Source organism: Cyprinus carpio, chromosome B3, assembly GCF_018340385.1.
Source record: "Cyprinus carpio isolate SPL01 chromosome B3, ASM1834038v1, whole genome shotgun sequence".
NCBI classification, from domain to species: Eukaryota; Metazoa; Chordata; class Actinopteri; order Cypriniformes; family Cyprinidae; genus Cyprinus; species Cyprinus carpio.
Genome location: NC_056599.1, coordinates 21,690,006 through 21,704,170, shown reverse-complemented (window position 1 = coordinate 21,704,170; position 14,165 = coordinate 21,690,006). Strand labels below are relative to the sequence as shown.

Sequence of the window (14,165 nt, the reverse complement as noted above, 5' to 3'; positions counted from 1 at the left end):
TGCAGGATTAATATACATTTCTATAAAAAAAATTCTATAAATTTTAAGGTTTCTTTTGTCCATTTTTTTCATTGCATTAAAAAACAATGGTCTTCATCTTGGCCTGCAGGTAATTCAAAGCATTTTTTGTATTGTTAGTGTTAACAGTGAAATCTAATATCTATCATTATTGGGTAAAAAACAAAAAAAATTAAAAAAAATTAAACGATTTGCACTTTGTAACCCTGAGCTTGTCAAACCTCCAGGCTAAAACATGCAAACCTGCATGATTTCCATTTTGAAAATGATGTATATTTAGGAGCACAACCTAAAGTCAAATAAAATAATAATCCCTGAATTTTACCTGCAATAAGGCCTAACACTAATATTACTTCTTAGGCCTGAAAAATAGCTTCTTAGTAAGCATGGATGCAAAGCAAGGCACTTGTTTTTTTGCCTAAAGCAGAGCGATCCTTGCAGTTTTCTACACTGCGTAATGGAAACCTTCCTGTTAACAAGTGTCAGGATGTCAGTGAACTCCAGTGTAGATCCATAACGCCTCAGGATCTCACACAGATCCTGGGATGTACCACGAGCCATTCACCGTCTCGCCTGAGAGAGTAATATCCTTTACAAGAAGAAGAAAAACAATCTCAGTGACTGCTTTAACGTGACATAACTAAAAGTCATGGATGTAAACTGCATTTAATCCAGTATGTAAAAGTACACCGTTAACAAATCTTGGTAAAATAAAGCAAACAAACTTAAAGCACTGACCTTCAGCTACCGAATAGCACATAAGGAAATCTGCTCCTGCTGGAAGGGTCCAGAGCGCCTCGCCAAGATCACACAACCACTTCATTGACCTTACTGTCCACCACATCCATTGGTGTCACAGCATCATCATGTTTGTCACCACGACAAGCTTATGTTCAAAGAAATGCATGCATTTACAAGGGGTGTGTGAAATGTGTTTTCGCATATTGCATTACTGTAAATACACCGCAGCGACATTTTGTGGAAGGAGGACAAATTACCTGCAAGATGAAGATCTTGGGTTTCCCTACAAGGCTTGCGGCATTCTCCCCCTTGAACAAATCAGTGATTTCTTGAATTTGGATCTGCCCATCATTGGCAAAGATGTGACCATTTTCCCCATGACTTAAAAAGACACAGACAAAACAGTCTGCATCTACATGGTTAGCAGCAGCAGCTGAAATCAAAGGAACACCCTGGATTAAACAGAACCTACACTATGCTGTTTTGACTTCTCCCTCAAGTTATAATTAACATTAATGATTAAGTTGACTCCAGCATACCAGTCAGTGCTATAGCTATCATTTTTGAAACAGTGTGATGAAATTTCACACTTTTTCATATTTATTCTGGTGCTGACTTCAGCTGTAAGTATATTAATATAGATATGTTTTTCAAATTGAGAGAAAAGTCCTATTTTTTGTGGTAAGAGCAGAGCTTTTTTGAAACTTTTTAAGATACAGTAGTCAACATCTGAAGCATCAAAAAAAGTTCAAAGTTGTCCTAAGACAAGAACACGTTTTGGTTTTAGGACGACTTTGACGAAAGGTTTGATCCGTTATATACAGGTGCTGGTCATATAATTAGAATATCATCAAAAAGTTGATTTATTTCACTAATTTCATTCAAAAAGTGAAACTTGTATATTATATTCATTCATTACACACAGACTGATATATTTCAAATGTTTATTTCTTTTAATTTTGATTATAACTGACAACTAAGGAAAATCCCAAATTCAGTATCTTAGAAAATTAGAATAGTACTTAAGACCAATACAAAGAAAGGATTTTTAGAAATCTTGGCCATCTGAAAAGTATGAACATGAAAAGTATGAGCATGTACAGCACTCAATACTTAGTTGGGGCTCCTTTTGCCTGAATTACTGCAGCAATGCAGTGTGGCATGGAGTCGATCAGTCAGTGGCACTGCTCAGGTGTTATGAGATCCCAGGTTGCTCTGATAGTGGCCTTCAGCTCTTCTGCAATGTTGGGTCTGGCATATCGCATCTTCCTCTTCACAATACCCCATAGATTTTCTATGGGGTTAAGGTCAGGCGAGTTTGCTGACCAATTAAGAACAGGGATACCATGGTTCTTAAACCAGGTACTGGTAGCTTTGGCACTGTGTGCAGGTGTCAAGTCCTGTTGGAAAATGAAATCTGCATCTCCATAAAGTTGGTCAGCAGCAGGAAGCATAAAGTGCTCTAAAACTTCCTGGTATATGGCTGCTATGACCTTGGACCTCAGAAAACACAGTGGACCAACACCAGCAGATGACATGGCTCCCCAAACCATCACTGACTGTGAAAACTTTATACTGGACCTCAAGAAATGTGGATTGTGTGCCTCTCCTCTCTTCCTCCAGACTCTGGGACCCTGATTTCCAAAGGAAATGCAAAGTTTACTTTCATCAGAGAACATAACTTTGGACCACTCAGCAGCAGTTCAGTCCTTTTTGAAGCGAGACGCTTCTGACGCTGTCTGTTGTTCAAGAGTGGCTTGACACAAGGAATGCGACAGCTGAAACCCATGTCTTGCATACGTCTGTGTGTAGTGGTTCTTGAAGCACTGACTCCAGCTGCAGTCCACTCTTGTGAATCTCCCCCACATTTTTGAATAGGTTTTGTTTCACAATCCTCTCCAGGGTGCGGTTATCTCTATTGCTTGTACACTTTTTTTCCTACCACATCTTTTCCTTCCCGTCACCTCTCTATTAATGTGCTTGGACACTGCTATTTTGCAATGACCTTTTGTGTCTTGCCCTCCTTGTGCAAGGTGTCAATGGACGTCTTTTGGACAACTGTCAAGTCAGCAGTCTTCTGTGATTGTTTGTGTTGCAGAACTAGACTGAAAGACCATTTAAAGGCCTTTGCAGGTGTTTTGAGTTAATTAGCTGATTAGAGTGTGGCACCAGGTGTCTTCAATATTTATAACCTTTTCACAATATTCTAATTTTCTGAGATACTGAATTTGGGATTTTCCTTAGTTGTCAGTTATAATCATCAAAATTGAAAGAAATAAACATTTGAAATATATCATTCTCTGTGTAATGAATGAATATAATATACAAGTTTCACTTTTTGAATGGAATTAGTGAAATCAACTTGATATTCTAATTATATGACCAGCACCTGTATATAAAAACAGAAAAATAATGTGTGAAAACTGTAAAATAATTATATCACACATATACAGGTATACACATACATATAGATGTACAGGTGCATCTCAAAAAATTATAATATCTTGGAAAAGTTCTTTTTTTTTATTAAAAATTTTTTTTTTGTTATTTTATTATATTCTAGATTCATTGTACACAAACTGAAATATTTCAAGAGCTTTTTTGTTTTAATTCTGACAGTTATGACTTACAGCTTAGGAAAATTTAAAATTGAATCTGAATATTTGTGTTGGACTGTTCTGGAACAGTGTTGTAAATACAACTTAACCACTGATTTCTAGTTGTGTCCTCTTTTGGAAGACCAAACAAAGTAGCTCTGCTTTCCTCACAAACAAAACACACAGCATCTCCACAACATGGCATGGCAGCGAGAATAAAAGCTACACCCTCTTTCTTTGCGTGAACATTTGGGTGGTGTTATGCAAATCTTCCCACACAGTGATGTAGAGATGTGGGGCGTGAATGTTAGAACGAGTGTTTTTTGGGGGCGTGGTTGAATCTTAACTTTTATAAAGAATATCTCTTTGGATTTGAGACTTTAGTCTTTGCAACTTAACAGATCTTCTTTATGCACCAGCTTGTAACACTCCAAAGCTTGTAACACTCCTATAGGGGCTATCAGACTCCGATTATGAATGACAAAATGAGAGAAAGCGGCAGCGTGCGGTGTTTTCACCGCAGACGTGTCCTGTGTAAAAGTGGCTTTATGGGATTGATTACGTTGCTCATCTAAAGTGTGCGCGCTGGAGTGGCTGTTCAAAGTAAAGTGCAAACATCATTTAAATCATAATATCAGTATTTAGTTTTGAGAGTAGTATTAAGTTTCAAAGGAAATGACATTGTTTCTTCTTATTGTGTATGTTCATAGAGGGAGAGACGGGGCATACAGTATTGTGTGCATTGAAAACACAGATGGACAAAAACAAAGTTTACAGAGTTTCAATGACAATTACAAAGAACAGGTTTTCTCAAATCCAGCACTGGAGGATCATTGTCCCGCAGAATAAAAAACTCCTGTAGTGCCTGTAGCTTTCTAGTAACTCTGAAAACCTTGATTAGCTTGTTGTTTGTAAACTATTGGCATGTTTAACAAGATTACACCTTTAATATAAATATGAATGAATACATTTAATACACATAAGTTGCATATTTTTGTTTTTGTTCAATTGTAAAGACTCAATTTATTTTCATTATTAAGAGGTTTGCACAAGAGTTAACTGTAAACTGTGCAAACATTCAACTTTGCTCAAATTAAATGTCTTGCTTTGGTCTACACTGGAAGTGTTCCATTAACTCTGCTAAACTATAATTACTTAAAACTAAAATATATAAAAACTAAATAGAAATGTGTTCACAAAATAAAAACTAAACTTAAACTAACAAAACCATTAATGAAACTAACTAAAACTAAACTGAAATTTAGGAAATTTGAAAACAATATTAAAATTAAAAACTAATTTAAAAATTAAAAACTATAATATCCTTGGTCATAACCATCAGAATTAAAATAATTAATTAATTAAATAAATTAATTAATTAATTAATTTAATAATTAAATAATTTTAATTTATTTATTTATTTATTTATTTAAGTTTATGTGCAATGAATCTAGAATATAAAAAAAGTTTGCTTTTTTACAAAAAAATAAGGAACTTTTCCATGATATACTGATTATTTGAGATGCACTTGTATATGTGTGATATAATTATATTTAAAAATTTAAACAGTGGCAAAGATGCTGTTGATAAGCTGCTGTGTTTAACTTGGAAAATTTAAGTTGGGCTCGCATTTCTCAAAACAAGAGAAAATACTGAGGCACCTTCTCTGATTGTGGATAAAACTTCTTCCCGTTTGTAATCATCATAAGCCTTCACTTCAAAACCCAGATCTTGAAATCTGACAACAGATATGAAAGAAAATTGACAAATTAGTTATTGTTCTGTTTCTTTATCAACCAACACAATGACACAGTCATGTTAGTGTGACAGACACAGATCTCAGTGACACTGGTCATGTGATACTGCTACTGTCTGGTGTATATATAACAACTTGAGCACTATAATTATGTCTTCTTGATTACTTTTGCCAAATACCTTCTGACAAGATTCTGCCTGTCTGCAGCTGTGCCAGAGCGGCTGTTCAGCATGAGCTGCCAGTAAAAATGTTCATGGTTAAAGATCAGAGCCATTCCTCGCTTCTTGTGGTCCATCTTATACTCCTCATTAGGATCCAGACTTAATAGACTGACAAACGAGACATAAAACAACATAAATATGCTTGAACTCCAAACTGTACAATTTCTACATGGTTACAGTAAGGTTTTTACCTTTGATTAATGCTATCAGTTTCTGTTACGTCCTCTCTGACTGAAAGAAAAGGCAAAATTAACTCAAACCATTAAAATTTGACTTGCAAAGCAAGAATATGAAATATGCAAATGTTCAGAGATGTATTCAGTCCACAAGGATTCAAACCACAGTGGCGTAACAGAATGAAGACCTAAAGGTCAGTGAAAATACACAAAGGTCAAGCATGTATTGTTTGTTGAGCACCTGGTCAGGCCGGTTTTCAATGGCTTTACAACTAGTTTGTCAAGCATAGCAGAGTTTACACATAGGCAAATTCAATATTTATACTTCACAGATCGTCTCTCTTCTTCATTTTGCTATTCAGGTCATACACGAGTTATAAACTGGATTCAGTTCTACCTGTCAGTCCCACTAAAGCGCTGTCCTGCTCCACAGACCCTAAGGAGAACAAAAACAAAATACACATTCGGGACTTAAACAGCATATGAGTTATTGAGCTGGAGGACTCCAGTTGTAAAGCATATTTGACGGTATGATCGTGAATACTCGTGATTCATGTTCAAACAAACACACCCTACTTCAGGTGCTGGAATAAGGAAATGAAGCCTGCAGCGTCTAACGAACAACGATAAGTGTGCCCAAATATTTAGTTATTTTTCTAACAGGATAACTTGACAAACAGCTTACCGGATTCATCGCTCTTGATGTGACTTGCCATCGCTGCTTCAGCAGAGAGTCTGTGCGATCCTGAGAAAGGTTTTAACAACAAACTAACAACAGCAAACACAGACCTGACTTGTCACCAAACGCTACAGTTAACGTATGAACTGGCACTGAAACATTAACCAATCACAGGCCACTACAACCTCAACCAATCACAGATCGGTAAAATGTCACCCAATCAGAGGCGGTCTGTTGCGGTCGAACCTTTGGTCGAACTGCAGCTGGTTACAACCAACTTCCGCGTTGACCTCTTCCTTTCTTTCCTTCTGTTTTTCTTTCCGTCTTTCTTTGTAGCAACTACATTTCATCATAACATGATACGCGGACAAACAACTAACTTCATTCACTATTATATTATATTATATTATATTATATTATATTATATTATATTATATTATATTATATGCTAATTATGTTTGATGCATTACTATTTAGGTCTGTAGGCAGTTTTTCTATGGAATTAAGAAAGGGAATTTATCAAAATAAACAAATAAACAGGCTAATTCAATAACCTCGATTTATTATAATTTTCTAGTTAAAAATATAATTATTAAAATAAGATTATATTATTTAAAACATTTTAATATGATAAAAATGAAAGGTATTTAAGAGATTTAAATAAGGATTTTAATGGAGTAAAAAAAGAGAGAAAACTACAGTTATTGTAAGGTAATGCATTTGACAAAACTCAATACTAAAAGACAGGATCTATTGTACTGTGACCAAAGTGTAATGCATCTTTGTGGACAGGATCTCTAAACGTCAATCTTTGAACATTTAAGACACTAAGCTATTCACAAATACCATAATGCACAGTATAATTAATCTAAGTAATTGCTAAGCGTTGTTAATAGTGTGTATGCAATGAAAGTTAAGTATGTTTGCACTTTAAGATGATTTTCAAGTTTAACTGCCATTTAACTGGAGTTTTTTGCTGTTTCCTCCTCTTTTAAACTAAAATAAGTTCTCAACAGCCCAGGAGCACAAATGCATGTCTCACATATGAAGATGAGATCATACTTTAGCTGTTAATGACTAATAATGAGCTAATAATGATCATGAATGTAGTGTGCAGGATTGATATACATTACTATAAAATAAAATTTATTAAATAACATTTATTCCCATTTAATTTATCTTTTTAGTTTCAGCACAGAGAGTTTTTCTTGCACTAATTACTGGGAATATGATGTCCTCACCTGGCCTGTAGGTAATTCAAAACATTTTTGCAGTACTACTGCCTGATACATTGCGGTAAATTAAACAGTAAACTGAATATCATCTAATGGGTTAAAATGAAACTAAAACTGAAATAACTTGCACTTTGTAACCCTGAGCTTGTCAAACCTCTCGCTCAAACATGCAAACTTGAATGATTTCCATTTCTGAGATTGAATATATAGGAGCTTAAAATAAACTAAATAATAATATAATACAATTGCTGATTTTCCACCTTCAATAGGGCCCTAGCACTATTGTTCCTTCTTGAAAATATATATGATGCATTTTTTTATGTAAACAGTAAAACAGCTATAGTTATTGTAAAATTATGCATCTGAACAACAGCGGATAAAATAAAATAAACAAATAAGTTCAGAAACTAAGTAATGTGTAATAAAATGGAATGACAGGGGAAAAGTATTGAACATGAAGAAAGGGAGGTGCAAAAAGGGAAAGTCAAGACACCAGATGAAATCTATCACTAATTAGAAAGCAATCCTGCCCTTTGTCAGTGGAAAATAATGTTAGCTGGGGCAAGTTCAAACTCAAACCGTTGTGCACCATTTTGCTACAGTATCTTTTCCTTAGGAAGGTGTGCTAGACCTTAATGTAACATAAAAATACTATACATATTTATATATTTTGCAATTGTATTGTGGAGTGACACTTTCATAAACTTTTCTATACTCCTCTTATATAGCCTAATGGTAAATATTACAATAACATAGCACAACAACAGTGATCAGCAATAATGATAAGCCTTATACTCACAATAAAAATAATAAGGTCATATAGCCTACATCATAACACAGTCTCTGAGGTAAAAGTGGATTATTCTTCACCTGAAATGTTTGCGAGGCAAATGTTGGATCTAGAAAAAATGACTAAAGATCAGAGTTCATAAAGAGGCCCACAAAGCCTTCAAGATTTAAAGACTGTTTGTGTGTAAGAATGGGCTAAAATCACACCTGAGCAATGCATGCCACTAGTTTCTCTGTACAGGAGGCATCTTGAAGCTGTCATTACCAACAAAGGCTTTTTTTATGAAGTAATAAATAAATTTTAGTAGTTTAATACTTTTCCCTGTGTCATTCCATTTTATTACCCATTACTTTTTTCTGAACTTAGTTGTTTTGTTTTCTTTGTATGTATGGATTACTTGGGTTGTTATCAACATCTGGTGAAAATTTCATCTCAATAGCACCTTTAGAAATTGTAGCACTTGGACTAATTAAACACATATTTATTCATTATATTTAATGAATAATCTAGCAAACCCCCAAACTTAACAAGCCAACTGTGAGGGTACATGGACCCTTAGTTCTCCCGAAAGAGCACCCTAAAGGGCTCAGTTACCAGGGCAACTGTAAGGGAAACAGGTCAATTTAGCTCAAAGGGAATCATTTAAGATTTTAAAGGGAATTTGAACAGTATCACTGTTTCACGGCTGATCACTGAAACGGCCAGCGATTCACTGAACGAGCCATTTAACATCAAATCTGCACTGGATATTAATATCCAAAGTATAGTGAAAACACTATTAATTAGCACAGTGACAAGATCGGCAGTTTAAGACATTAACTTGTAAGCACAAAAAACACAAGATACTTCTCTTTTCAATATGAATAAGGCTTTATTAGACAAATCTAAGACATATAAACTAATCTAACACATAAGCACATGCACTCACATTCACACAAGTTACAGGAAGATAGACAGTTAGGAAAGAATGAATTTAAGAGGATGAAAATGTGGAATGTGGAACCCTCGCATTGAGTTCCTCAATGAGGTTAAAATTATATTAGATAGCTACACCAGTTTAGATCAGAGTCTGTGTAACGGGGGTCCCCTTTGTTGTCGTTGAAAAGGGGGTTTCCCGAGGTTGCTGATTGGCTGGAAGTTCAGTAGTCATTGAAGTGATGTCTTGGGAAGCCCGTGGTTGGGCGTTGGCTGACGATGCGGAGTTGTGGGCGAGGTCAGACTCAGAGACACGGCGTTACAAAACTTAACTCAGAACACGAAACTCTCAAACGGAAAAGAAAAGAAACTAAAGTAAAAGAAAGAAGTAAAGTTTGACGAGACTAGGTGGTGTTTCTTCTCATCGTGGCTAAGCAGCAGCAGGCGCGCAGGCCGAAGCACGCTGGAACCGCGCTCAAAGAACGCTAAAAGTGATGACTAAAAGCAAAAGCCCATGCAGGCTAAAAGCATGACTAAAAGCTTAAACTACAAGCAAAAGCTAAAAGCTAAATTTGACAATGTCCTGAGTATTTAAACAGGCGACTTTTGGTAACAGATTAAATGTTGTCTTGACCAATTAGATACTGTCTTTGCTCGGGGTGTTGCGATGTTTGTCCTACCCATTCATACTGTAAACAAAGAGTATAGAAGCCAAGAGGCGAAACTCAATAGAACGCTCCATAGCAACAGTTGCCCCCCCATGGCGTGTGGGTAGCGGCCGCCATTATGGACTGAAAACTGAAGCAAAACGCCGAAATAATGGGGAGTCAATGGCACTGAAAAACTTAACATAACAAAAACTTAACATAACTTAATTTTTTCTGGCCGTCATATCTAAATATGAAAACAATTTAAAATACATTAATGAGGATGACCGGCGTTAAATGACAGAAAATATCGTCTATGTGTGGGTTATGCATGGCCTAATTACCCTTAGGAAAATAGTATTTTGTGTGACAAAATATTACTATAGAAGTACTATAAGACTACTATAGAAATACTATAGCGGCTCTAGGATATTATACAGGTATTACAGAACATAACATACTTCTGTGATGTTCTGTAATACCTCTATAATATTTTTAAGCTGCTATAGTATTTCTATAGTAATCTTATCATTTCTCTGTAGTATAATCCCCAAACTACTATAGGCCTAGTATTCCTATAAGTTTACTATATTATTTTGTCCCAAAATACTATAAGATTCCTATAGTACTTTTTTAGTAAGGGTATGTCCCCCACGAATCGGCTTCATTAGCCTACCACTACGGTTTGCAAAGATACAATTATAAAATTACTGCAAACCTTTAATCTATCAATATTTATGTTCTATTATGCATTTTTCCTTGTTATATGAATAACAGAAATTCATGAAATAATATATATAGGCAGACACACAGTAATAAGATTTATTCAAATGTTGATTTTGACATTAGTGAACATCACCATATATATGATTTGGAAAAATAAATAAATAAATAAAATTATAAATGAGCATGTTTTTCAGCATCTTCAGTGAAAGTGCACACAGTGAACGTTTCAATGGCAAGAACAAAAACAATCTGTGAATGTCCTATTACAGACGGAAAGGTACAAAAAAAAGATGTGCATTCTAGCAAGTGCACACATGAACTATAAACAGTACTAAAATGGAAGTGGTGCCATAAGATCTCAGTAATTAATCAGACACCACCATCTATTGTGTGTGCATTTGTGTATGAGAAGTTTGTTTGTATTTTTTTTTCTTTTTGTGAGAGAAGAGGCACTGACATAGAATGGAAGCATTAGTCAAAAAGGTGTATAATCTAGCAAAAGCACACATTAACAAAAAAGAACTCTGACCTTCTTTCGGAAACTAGTGTACTACTAGCCAGCTACTAGCCAGTTCTAGTTTTGTATAGATTTCTAAGAACGAACAGCAAAACCTCTACACTGGTAGAGATTTGAACAAACAAACAATAAATATCAGTTCAAGTTTTGTATAGATTTCTAAAAATGAACAATAACTGATTGGAAGAACTGATCATTTGAACTGATTGAAAGAACTGATCATATGATGCTTTCAGTCCATAATGGCGGCCGCGCCTCCGCAGCGCCATCTACAGACTGTTACCCATAACACAACAGAGTTTCGCCTCTTGGGCTTCTATACTCTTTGCTGTAAATCATATGTTATCTTATCAAGCACGTGGTCCGAATTTTTCCCGCTCTTGCGGGGTATAACTTTGGACATGATTCCTATAACAAGAATATGATACATTTGACAAATAACTGATGGTCAGAAACGTTTCAAGCAAGAAGATTCGAACACACACATACTAAACATGAATATGAATACTTAAGCTATTCAATAGTTATTAAAAAGACATACACAATAAGAGATTAGAAACATGATAGTCAAATGTGTGGGTTTCATATTATGATATGGACTTAAGCAATGGACTGATATTCCTTTATAAGTCTTTTTGAGTTCATTTTAAGACAGTTCTTGTGCCATTCTCTGACATAAAGATTTTCTGTGGGGACCAGAGGTTAAAAGGTCCCCTTAGGAATTTCAGTCTGGTTCTGCTAGGTAGGGGGGAGTCAATCCAAGCGATCTTGTTTTACTCTCATGGCTTTACATGTGAGGGTCAGACTGTCCATCTCTTTGATTACTTGCCCCAAATTTGACAATCTCTTCTTCAATTTGAATTGTCAATAATTGTTCTAATGGTGTTAATGATGAAAGCTGTTCTGTGAAAGAGCTGGTTGGTTATCTTGCTTCAGACTGTGGTGCTAGGAGTTGATTTACAACATCCTGTTGCCTTTCTGTGGAATTCGGCTCCTCATGTTTCAACCATGCTCACGATGGAATCTTTAATTTGTCTGGTTCAGGTCTGATACGCTACACAACCATCTGATAAGACTGTTTTATTGCTCCAAAATATGTGAGAGATGCGACGTGCAGTAAGTACGGACCCTTCTAAAGCCCATGCAATGCCCATAAAAAGTGAACTTTCCTCCTTTCTACTCATAAACAAACCTTTCTACGAATAAACATGCATCCCAGGACATTGTGTGTATGATTTCAGCTGTCTGGTATAGTGTCTCCTGCATTGTATTTTGTTTTATGCATGCTTTATGAGTGAAGTACTAATTAATGTAACCCCACCTATCGTGTCTCCTATCAAATTAATGCTCATTTAACAATGCACACTTTGGTGTACACCCCCTCCTCATAGAATGCCATGTGTGTTTGTAATTTAATAGTTTGTCATTTATAGACTGCCAGAGCCATTTGAACCATGCTCTCAGACAAAGGGTCATAAAACCCCCAAGATTTCCAACCTCCCGCTTGGAAATTCAGCCTTTCTCATTGGTCAAGCCCATCATGAGAGGCATGACTCTTCCCAGACTTTAAAGGGGTCACGCACAGTTCTGCCTATTCTCTTCTGCTAAATCTTTTGATTTCTGCCCATGTGGAGGGTCTCACGGAGAGCCTGAGCCTGCGCGGGCACACCCAAACAGAGCCGTATGTGGTCTCCCCAGCCTGCAAAAATGGCTCTCGACCACAAAAAATCAGACTAATACCACTGGAGTTAATCTTCAGTCAACCCTGAAATTCACCATCATGGAAATGCGCTTGATCAGAAATTTCTCTCTCTTCGCTCCCGGCAGTCTCTGCCTCTTCATCTTTGGATTGTGGCCTGTACCTCCACTGTGGCCAGAAGGGCCAGCAGGCCCCATTTTACAGCCTAGCCATGTGCTTACTCAGGAGAGAGGACTCTCAACCACGTAAGCTATCATATACTGTGCTTTGAATTAGAGACTGATGGTTCTTTCAGAGGGTCAACTCAGCCTCAACCCCCTGCTTCTGTCTGGTTCTATTCATCCACTAACCTTTCCCATGTATGTGTGATTTGTGTGTGTGTGTGTGTGTGTGTGTTTGTTCAGACTAGTTATGTATTTGTGATTTAGTTAATAAAACTGTTTGTGAGCAAATTCCATGAGTTTCTGATTCTGTCACAACCTTGTGAATATCGTCCCTATTATGATTCCGAATTAGCTATATGCTCTAATGTATTAGTACTGTAACAAAGTAATTTTCTGTGGTCATGAAAATATCCTTTCTTAAGAGTTGATATGAAATTACACTGAATGTTCACTGGACGAACAGATTAGTTGATGACAATATTAATTCTGCTACAGTTACTACTGGCGGCTGATATAAATAATTGTAATTAATTACAATTAAGTGTAATGATTTATATACATTTCCCTTTTGAACCAATTTGCTACAACATAATTTACTGAGAAAAATGGTGACATGTTCAATACTTATTTTACTCGCTGTATTTGTAAATAATATTTTACATTTTCTGACAGACTTCAATGAAAGCCAGCTATGTTCATTACATTGATTCACAACACACACACACACACTCACTCACACACACACACACACACACACACACACACACACACACACAAATATTTTTTGTGTGGGAATCAATATCTATTGTGGTTACACTATTTCTCAGCCCACACTTGTAGTCCTTACTTGCAAGGCACATAGCAAAATTAAAAATTGCAACTTTATTAATGATATTAAAAGATAATTTTCAATCATTGTTTACAGTCCCTCTGCAGTACCTCCATGGCCCTCTTGGGGTTTGGAGCACAGGTTGAAAAACTGGCAAAACAAAAATTAAAGAACACTTGATTCTCCTACTGCTGACAATATTGCACAACATACTGTTTCATTTGGTCATTCTCCAATATTTGACTTATATATGCCAGAAAACTGTGTGCTGTACACACAATACTATATCTCTTTATTATCTCAAAGCAATCCTCATTAATAAAAAGACAGTGAGGCCAAACAAATATTTTTTTTTGGTCTCTATTTTCATATCAATCCCTTTCAACTGGATTTCCTTAATTAACATCAAGGCTGCCATCCTTCTCTTTGGAGCCTTATTAATTGTAGTAGTTTAC

The 14,165-nt window shown here is 35.9% G+C and overlaps 1 pseudogene; it reads right to left on the bottom strand.

The window, feature by feature from the left end:
* Positions 1–359: 359 nt before the first annotated feature.
* On the bottom strand, positions 360–6,354 carry LOC109062411 (annotated as a pseudogene).
* Between the last annotated feature and the right edge of the window lie 7,811 nt (positions 6,355–14,165).